The sequence below is a fragment of the Mustelus asterias genome, unplaced genomic scaffold (assembly GCF_964213995.1).
Source record: "Mustelus asterias unplaced genomic scaffold, sMusAst1.hap1.1 HAP1_SCAFFOLD_857, whole genome shotgun sequence".
NCBI lineage: Eukaryota > Metazoa > Chordata > Chondrichthyes > Carcharhiniformes > Triakidae > Mustelus > Mustelus asterias.
The window spans coordinates 41,038-48,999 of NW_027590803.1; positions in this window are offsets into that span (position 1 = coordinate 41,038).

Sequence of the window (7,962 nt, forward strand, 5' to 3'; positions counted from 1 at the left end):
CTCAGGGATCTGGATTAACATCTGTACAGATACAGTCAGTAACACAGGGTGCTGGGGGAGAGGGGTTACTGAGTGACAGTGTGAGGGAGCTGGATTAACATCAGTACAGATACAGTCAGTAACAGAGGGTGCTGGGGGAGAGGGGTTACTGAGTGACAGTGTGATGGAGCTGGATTAACATCAGTACAGATACAGTCAGTAACACAGGGTGCTGGGGAGAGAGGGGTTACTGAGTGACAGTGTGAGGGAGCTGGATTAACATCAGTACAGACGCAGTGAGTAACCCAGGGTGCTTCGGGGAGAGGGGTTACTGAGTGACAGTGTGAGGGAGCTGGATTAACATCAGTACAGATACAGTCAGTAACACAGGGTGCTGGGGGAGAGGGGCTACTGAGTGACAGTGTGAGGGAGCTGGATTAACATCAGTACAGATACAGTCAGTAACACAGGGTGCTGGGGGAGAGGGGTTACTGAGTGACAGTGTGAGGGAGCTGGATTAACATCAGTACAGATACAGTCAGTAACACAGGGTGCTGGGGGAGAGGGGCTACTGAGTGACAGTGTGAGGGAGCTGGATTAACATCAGTACAGATACAGTCAGTAACACAGGGTGCTGGGGGAGAGGGGTTACTGAGTGACAGTGTGAGGGAGCTGGATTAACATCAGTACAGATACAGTCAGTAACACAGGATGCTGGGGGGAGAGAGGTTACTGAGTGACAGTGTGAGGGAGCTGGATTAACATCAGTACAGATACAGTCAGTAACACAGTGTGCTGGGGGAGAGGGGTTACTGAGTGACAGTGTGAGTGAGCTGGATTAACATCAGTAGAGATACAGTCAGTAACACAGGGTACTGGGGGAGAGGGGTTACTGAGTGACAGTGTGAGTGAGCTGGATTAACATCAGTACAGACACAGTCAGTAACAGAGGGTGCTGGGGGAGAGGGGTTCCTGAGTGACAGTGTGAGGGAGCTGGATTAACATCAGTACAGACACAGTCAGTAACACAGGGTGCTGGGGGGAGAGTGGATACAGAGTGACTGTGTGAGGGAGCGTGATTAACATCAGTACAGATACAGTCAGTAACACAGGGTGCTGGGGAGAGAGGGGTTACTCAGTGACAGTGTGAGGGAGCTCATTGTTCCATAGGAGCAGGCTGAGGGTGAGGGAGCTTGTTTGTGCATTATTTTTATTTATTTATTTTTCAGTTAAATTTGTGAAAAAATTCAGAGGGTTTTTTCAAAACAGGAAGTAGGCCCAGCAGCATCCTGGGAAGGTTTTGGAGAGTTTAAAAGTAGGCCGCACTTTTGAACGGGCAGCGTTGTTAGCGGGCAGCGGACTGAGCAGGGGGCAGAGTGAGAGCTGAAGGACTTTGGCTCAAAACAGGCTTCGGCGAGAACAGGCAGAGGCGAGAGTAGGTTTTTTTCTTTTTCAGAAAGTTTATTCCTGTTTTTCCCCAGAGTAAAAAAAAATGCCAGGCAAGATGTTGGAATGCTCCTCCTGCAGGATGTGGGAGATCAGGGAGACCTCCGGTGTCCCTGACGACAACACCTGCAAAAGATGGATCCAGCTGCAGCTGCTCGCAAAGCGTGTTAGGGAACTGGAGCAGGAGCTTGATGACCTCCATCTAATTCGGGAGAATGAGGAGTTTATAGACAGTAGCTTTAGGGAGGTAGTTACACCTAAGCAGCAGAGCACAGGAAATTGGGTTACTGTAAGGAGAGGAAATGGCAGTGTGAAAGGACAGGCAGAGCAGGGTTCCCCTGTGGCCATACCCCTCCACAACAGGTATACTGAATTGGATACTGTTGTGGGAGATGCTTTACCTGGGACAAGCTGCGACAGCCGGAACTCTGATACTGAGTCTGGTTCGACAGCGCAAAAGGGTGGGATGAAGAAGAGGAGAGCAGTAGTGATAGGGGACTCGATGGTCAGAGGTACGGACAGGAGGTTCTGTGGTCGGGACAGAGACTCCCGCATGGTTTGTTACCTCCCGGGTGCCAAGGTCAGCGATGTCTCTGATCGCGTGCACAGCGTTCTAAAGTGGGAAGGTGATCAGCCAGATGTCGTGGTACACGTCGATACAAATGACGTGGGAAGGAAGAGTGAGGAGGTCCTAAAGTGTGAGGACAAAGAGCTTGGAAGGAAGTTAAAAAGCAGGACCCCGAGGGTAGTAATCTCAGGATTGCTACCTGAGCCACATGCCAGTGAGGGCAGGAGTAGGATGCTTGGGCGGATGAACACGTGGCTGAGGAACTGGTGCAGGGGGCAGGGTTTCCAATTCTTGGATCATTGGGACCTCTTCTGGGGCAGGTGGGACCTGTACAAGAGAGACGGGTTACACCTAAACTACAAGGGGACCAATATACTTGCAGGGAGATTTGCTAGTGTTATTGGGGAGCGTTTAAACTAGATTTGCAGGGGGATGGGAACCAGAGTGCCAGAGCAGATAGTGGAGCAGGGGTAAAAAGACAGGTTAGTTCATGCAAAATCACAAATGGAAGGGTAGAGTGTGGTGGAAATAACCTTTTGAGGTGTGCCTATTTCAATGCCAGGAGTATTGTGGGGAAGACAGATGAGCTGAGGGTGTGGATAGACACATGGAAATATGACATTATAGCCATTAGTGAAACTTGGCTACAGGAGGGGCAGGACTGGCAGCTCAATGTTCCAGGGTTCCAATGTTTCAGGCGGGATAGAGGCAGAGGGATAAAAGGTGAGGGGGGTGGCATTGTTGGTCGGGGAAAATGTTACAGCGGTACTCAGGCAGGATAGATTAGGGAGCTTGTCTACAGAGACCCTATGGGTGGAGCTGAGAAACAGGAAAGGTATGACCACATTAATGGTGTTGTGTTATAGACCACCCAATAGTCAGCGAGAATTGGAGGAGCAAATCAGCAGAGAGATAGCTGACAACTGCAAGAAACACAAAGTTGTGATAGAAGGGGATTTTAATTTTCCACATATAGATTGGGACTCGCATACTGTTAAAGGTTTAGACGGGGTAGAATTTGTAAAATGTGTTCAGGAGAATTTTCTACATCAGTATATAGAGGTGCCAACTAGAGAGGATGCGATATTGGATCTCCTATTGGGAAATGAGTTAGGGCAGGTGATGGATGTGAGTGTGAGGGAACACTCTGGATCCAGTGATCATAATGCCATTAGTTTCAACCTGATCATGGATAAGGATAGATCTGGTCCTCGGGTTGAAGTTCTGAACTGGAAAAAAGGCCAAATTTGATTAAATGAGAAGGGATCTGGGAAGTGTGGATTGGCACAGGCTGTTCTCTGGTAAGGATGTAAATGGAAAGTGGGAGGCCTTCAAAGGAGGAATTTTGAGAGTGCAGAGTTTGCATGTTCCTGTCAGGATTAAAGGCAAAGTAAATAGGAATAAGGAACCTTGGTTCTCGAGGGAGATTGTAACACTGATTAAGAGGAAGAGAGAGTTGTATCAAATGTACAGGCAGCAAGGAACAGATCAGATGCTCGAGGAGTATAAAAAGTGCAAGAAGCTACTTAAGAGGGAAATCAGGAGGGCTAAACGAAGACATGAGGTTGCTTTGGCAGACAGAGTGAAGGAAAATCCAAAGAGCTTCTATATGTTAGGAGCAAAAGGATAGTGAGGGACAAAATTGGTCCTCTTGAAGACCAGAGTGGTAGACTGTGTATGGAACCAAAAGAGATGGGGGAGATACTAAATGGTTTTTTTGGCATCCGTATTTACTGAGGAAATGGGCATGGAGTCTACGGAAATAGGGAAAACAGGTAGGGAGGTCATGGAACCTTTACAGATTAAAGGGGAGGAGGTGCTTGCTGTCTTGAGGCAAATCAGAGTGGATAAATCCCCAGGACCGGACAGGGTATTCCCACTGACCTTGAGGGAAGCTAGTGTTGAACATGTAGGGGCTCTGACAGACATATTTAAAATGTCAGTATTCACTGGGGAGGTGCCGGATGATTGGAGGGTGGCTCATGTTGTTCCTTTGTTTAAAAAAGGTTCCAAAAGAAATCCGGGAAATTATAGGCCAGTAAGTTTGACGTCGGTGGTGGGTAAGTTATTCGAAGGTGTGATACGGGATAGGATCTACAAATATTTGGATAGACCGGGACTTATTAGGGAGAGTCAACATGGCTTTGTGCGTGGTAGGTCATGTTTGACCAATCTATTAGAGTTTTTCGAGGAGGTTACCAGGAAAATGGATGAAGGGAAGGCGGTAGATGTTGTCTACCTGGATTTCAGCAAGGCCTTTGACAAGGTCCCTCATGGGCGGTTAGTTAGGAAGGTTCAGTCGCTGGGTATACATGGGGAGGTAGTAAATTGGATTAGACACTGGCTCAATGGAAGAAGCCAGAGAGTGGTTGTGGAGGATTGCTTCTCTGAGTGGAGGCCTGTGACTAGTGGTGTGCCGCAGGGATCGGTGTTGTGTCCATTGTTGTTTGTCATCTATATCAACAATCTGGATGATAATGTTGTAAATTGGATCAGCAAGTTTGCTGATGATACAAAGATTGGAGGTGTAGTGGACAGTGAGGACGGTTTTCAAAGCTTGCAGAGGGACCAACTAGAAAAATGGGCTGAAAAATGGCAAATGGAATTTAACGCAGACAAGTGTGAGATCTTGCACTTTGGAAGGACAAATCAAAGTAGAACGTACAGGGTAAATGGTAGGACTCTGAAGAGTGCAGTTGAACAGAGGGATCTGGGAATACAAGTACAGAATTCCCGAAAAGTGACGTCACAGGTGGATAGGGCCGTAAAGAGTGCCTTTGGTACATTGGCCTTTATAAATCGGAGTATCAAGTATAAAAGTTGGAGTGTTATGGCAAGGTTATATAATGATGTGGAGATGCCGGCGTTGGACTGGGGTAAACACAGTAAGAAGTTTAACAACACCAGGTTAAAGTCCAACAGGTTTATTTGGTAGCAAAAGCCACACAAGCTTTCGGAGCTGCAAGCCCCTTCTCAGGTGAGTGGGAATTCTGTTCACAAACAGAGCTTATAAAGACACAGACTCAATTTACATGAATAATGGTTGGAATGCGAATACTTACAACTAATCAAGTCTTTTAGAAACAAAACAACATGAGTGGAGAGAGCATCAAGACAGGCTAAAAAGATGTGTATTGTCTCCAGACAAGACAGCCAGTGAAACTCAGTGGGGATTACAAATAGTGTGACATGAACCCAATATCCCGGTTTAGGCCGTCCTCGTGTGTGCGGAACTTGGCTATCAGTTTCTGCTCAGCGACTCTGCGCCGTCGTGTGTCGCGAAGGCCGCCTTGGAGAACGCTTACCCGAATATCAGAGGCCGAATGCCCGTGACCGCTGAAGTGCTCCCCAACAGGAAGAGAACAGTCTTGCCTGGTGATTGTCGAGCGGTGTTCATTCATCCGTTGTCGCAGCGTCTGCATAGTTTCCCCAATGTACCATGCCTCGGGACATCCTTTCCTGCAGCGTATCAGGTAGACAACGTTGGCCGAGTTGCAAGAATATGTACCGTGTACCTGGTGGATGGTGTTCTCACGTGAGATGATGACATTTGTGTCGATGATCCGGCACATCTTGTAGAAGTTGCTGTGGCAGGGTTGTGTGGTGTCATGGTCACTGTTCTCCTGAAGGCTGGGTAGTTTGCTGCGGACAATGGTCTGGTTGAGGTTGTGCGGTTGTTTGAAGGCAAGAAGTGGGGGTGTGGGGCTGGCCTTGGCGAGATGTTCATCTTCATCAATGACATGTTGAAGGCTCCGGAGGAGATGCCGTAGCTTCTCCGCTCCGGGGAAGTACTGGACAACGAAGGGTACTCTGTCCACTGTGTCCCGTGTTTGTCTTCTGAGGAGGTCGGTGCGGTTTTTCGCTGTGGCGCGTTGGAACTGTTGATCGATGAGTCGAGCGCCATATCCTGTTCTTATGAGGGCATCTTTCAGCGTCTGGAAGTGTCTGTTGCGATCCTCCTCATCCGAGCAGATCCTGTGTATTCGGAGGGCTTGTCCGTAGGGGATGGCTTCTTTAACGTGTTTAGGGTGGAAGCTGGAGAAGTGGAGCATCGTGAGGTTATCCATGGGCTTGCGGTACAGTGAGGTGCTGAGGTGACCGTCCTTTATGGAGATGCGTGTGTCCAAGAATGCAACCGATTCCGGAGAGTAGTCCATGGTGAGTCTGATGGTGGGATGGAACTTGTTGATGTCATCATAGAGTTGTTTCAGTGATTGTTCACCATGAGTCCAAAGGAAGAAAATGTCATCGATATATCTAGTGTATAGCATCGGTTGAAGGTCCCGTGCGGTGAAGAAGTCTTGTTCGAACCTGTGCATGAAGATGTTGGCATATTGAGGTGCGAATTTGGTCCCCATGGCTGTTCCGTGTGTCTGGATGAAGAACTGGTTGTTGAAGGTGAAGATGTTGTGGTCCGCTGCCCTCGACTTGACATGTATGCCCAAGCTGTCAGGAGGTGCGTCAACACCAAATTCATCAGCCGCACTCACAAGACAGCCCCAAACATCACCCAAGCACAACGTAACGCCATCCACGCTCTCAAGACCAACCGCAACATTGTCATCAAACCAGCAGACAAAGGAGGGGCCATCGTCATACTGAACAGAACGGATTACTGCAAAGAAGTGTACCGACAACTCAACAAAGAGGAACACTACAGACAGTTACCTGCAGATCCGACCAAAGAACACACCCGTCAACTCAACACTCTGATCAAGACCTTTGATCCGGACCTTCAGAACACCCTCCGTGCTCTCATCCCACGTACTACACGCGTTGGAGATCTCTACTGCCTCCCAAAAATACACAAGGCAAACACACCCGGCCGTCCCATCGTATTGGGCAATGGGACCCTGTGCGAAAACCTCTCCGGCTATGTCGAGGGCATCTTGAAACCCATTGTACAAAGAACCCCCAGCTTTTGTCGCGACACTACGGACTTCCTACAGAAACTCGGCACACATGGAGCAGTTGAACCAGGAGCACTCCTCGTCACAATGGATGTCTCGGCACTCTACACCAGCAACCCCCATGACGATGGCATTGCTGCAACGGCCTCAGTGCTCAGCGCCAACAACTGCCAGTTTCCAGATGCAATTTTACATCTCATCCGCTTCATCCTGGACCACAATGTCTTCACCTTCAACAACCAGTTCTTCATCCAGACACACGGAACAGCCATGGGGACCAAATTCGCACCTCAATATGCCAATATCTTCATGCACAGGTTCAAACAAGACTTCTTCACCGCACGGGACCTTCAACCGATGCTATACACTAGATACATCGATGATATTTTCTTCCTTTGGAGTCATGGTGAACAATCACTGAAACAACTCTATGATGACATCAACAAGTTCCATCCCACCATCAGACTCACCATAGACTACTCTCCGGAATCGGTTACATTCTTGCACACACGTATTCCATCAAGGACTGTCACCTCAGCACCTCACTGTACCGCAAGCCCACGGATAACCTCACGATGCTCCACTTCTCCAGCTTCCACCCTAAACACGTTAAAGAAGCCATCCCCTACGGACAAGCGCTCCGAATACACAGGATCTGCTCGGATGAGGAGGATCGCAACAGACACCTCCAGACGCTGAAAGATGCCCTCATAAGAACAGGATATGGCGCTCGACTTATTGATCAACAGTTCCAATGCGCCACAGCGAAAAACCGCACCGACCTTCTCAGAAGACAAACACAGGACACGGTGGACAGAGTACCCTTCGTCGTACAGTACTTCCCCGGAGCGGAGAAGCTACGGCATCTCCTCCGGAGCCTTCAACATGTCATTGATGAAGACGAACATCTCACCAAGGCCATCCCCACACCCCCACTTCTTGCCTTCAAACAACCGCACAACCACAAACAGACCATTGTCCGCAGCAAACTACCCAGCCTCCAAGAGAACAGTGACCACGACACCACACAACCCTGCCACAGCAACCTCTGCAAGACGT